The sequence below is a fragment of the Thalassophryne amazonica genome, chromosome 20 (assembly GCF_902500255.1).
Source record: "Thalassophryne amazonica chromosome 20, fThaAma1.1, whole genome shotgun sequence".
NCBI classification, from domain to species: domain Eukaryota; kingdom Metazoa; phylum Chordata; class Actinopteri; order Batrachoidiformes; family Batrachoididae; genus Thalassophryne; species Thalassophryne amazonica.
In genome coordinates this window covers 7,875,598-7,877,732 of record NC_047122.1, presented here as the reverse complement: position 1 = coordinate 7,877,732, position 2,135 = coordinate 7,875,598, and the positions used below count along the sequence as shown (strand labels likewise).

General features: G+C 38.8%; 1 long non-coding RNA gene across 1 annotated transcript; it reads right to left on the bottom strand.

Annotated features, from left to right (window-relative positions):
• Positions 1-564: 564 nt before the first annotated feature.
• On the bottom strand, positions 565-1,911 carry LOC117502480. Its single transcript, XR_004558311.1, has 3 exons — positions 1,769-1,911; positions 1,350-1,456; positions 565-618 (listed from the first exon to the last, which is right to left on the bottom strand). It is a non-coding gene; the product is annotated as an uncharacterized LOC117502480 (long non-coding RNA).
• Between the last annotated feature and the right edge of the window lie 224 nt (positions 1,912-2,135).

The window sequence follows — 2,135 nt, the reverse complement described above, 5'->3', positions numbered from 1 at the left end:
GCAAATGTTTTTTAACCCAAAAATTAATTTGATTGTGAAATCAAATTGCTATATTAAAGCTTTTTCTTGGTTCATCAACACATATACAATATGGCGACCATTCAGCTTTCCTCTGGAGAAAAAAAAAAAAAAAAAATCAGCGTGAAAATCTCCGCCCCCCTGCTGCATGCGTCGCGTCAGGGCGTAGGGAGGCGTTGACACAACGTGACTGACGACACATTGGGAGTTGTTGGTTGACGCGTATAAAGAATGCAATGTGAAAGGCCCTTTAGTTACTAGTTTCCACAAATACAGCATGTTTATAATACACTGTGTTAAAAAAAAAAGGCAAAACTTTATTGAAGTGAAGAGGATCTATCAAACAGAAAACACATTAACTCACTTCTTTAAGTGACTTTACTGGAAGCCCCATTACTTCCAGGCACTGCTTATAATTGGTTCAAGCACACACTTCTGGTTTAGCTGGCCAACCTTCGGATAATCATGTCAGCAGTGTCCACATTGTTCTCTCTCCTGGTATGTCTGGGAACCGACACTTTCAGGGATGGTCCAAGGATGCAGTGCATCAACTTTGTCATTCAGATGTTCGATACTGTGAATGATGTCATTCTGCTTCTCCTGGAACACAAAATGTATATAGATCCACATGTTACAACCTTAACACAGAAGTTCCCACTTTTTATTAAATCATATGCTTCACAAATGATTAAGCCAATGCTGTTGACCTTTCATCATGAGCACGGACAAATCTGTGAATGAACTGAGTGATGAAAGTGAGCTATGGAAAAAAAAAAAAAAAAAAAAAACTTGAAAGGTCTTGACAAGGCCCTGGTGGGGGCTGGTGGTTGTCCCACAGAAAAATGTGAAATCTCAAATGCATTCTGGTGCTTACTCAGGTCTATTCCAAAAGAATCTCCAAAAATTATTATTTTTTTGTTCGCACAGGTCATTTTTTCCACCCCAGATAAGATGGTAAACCTCAGTAGTACAGCATAGAAGTCCTTATGTTTCAAGTGTATGGTACCATAGACAGTATGCACACACTATGCAAATGAAACATTATGCAAGGGACACAGAATTTTTTATATAAGAAATTCTGAAACTTTATATCAGCAATAAATAAATATGTTTATTGAGTAACAGAGCCTGTAAATTATTTCTTTAAGAAAGGAAAGTTAGCATATACAACTTCATTACTGACAGATTTTACTCTATTTTCAAATTATATCCCAAATAGAACAGAGTATTTCTTGCCAGAAATGTTTGAATATTTTGCTTGCTGAACATGAATTTTAGAATCTACTGGCACAAGACACTATACAATCTTATTTATCCATTATAGTACTAACCTGCGGATAATCAGGCTGATGTCAATCAACTGCAGGCACACACTCAACCCACTGATCAGATGGAGGATTCACTGATTCAACAACTCTTATGGCAGCCGGCATGGTTACTGTTGGGGGGGAAACAAGCAATAATCCAAAAATATTATCACAAGCTTATCCTCCTAAAGTCTCTTTCTGGGTACTGACATTACTTAAACGTCAATTGCGTCAACACCTAATAAAAGAGAGTATATATTTTAGTCATGTTTTAGTCAAAATATTAATTAGGCCTGTGCCTGTCTGTGGCTAACATTAGCTCTGTGCTAGTCAAAAATGTGTTGGTTTGGTTCCCATTAATCCATGGCTGGCATAATCAAGCTTCAAGCAAGTTTTGTTATTTCTGGCTAAAACGAATTTGTGCTCACATCAGGTTCCATTACCTTCTTTTGATAGTCACAGCGTCAATATCACGGCACAAAGACCCCGCCATTTGAAGCTAGCTGCTACCTGATGGTAGCTATGTGGTGGTTCTTTGTGAGGAATCCCAGTCGACGAGCGTCCAGCGTTAGTCTCCTCTTCTGCTCTCAGTCAGTGGTCTCTTAATCAGAGTATAGAGACTGAACAGGCGAATTAACTTGTGGAACACAAACTTTTATTTGCTGGATCAGGTGACCCTGAACCATCCCTTAGTTATGCTGCTATAGACGTAGACTGCTGGGGGGTTCCCATGATGCACTGAGTGTTTCTTTCTCTTTTTGCTCTGTATGCACCACTCTGCATTTAATCATTAGTGATCGATCTCTGCTC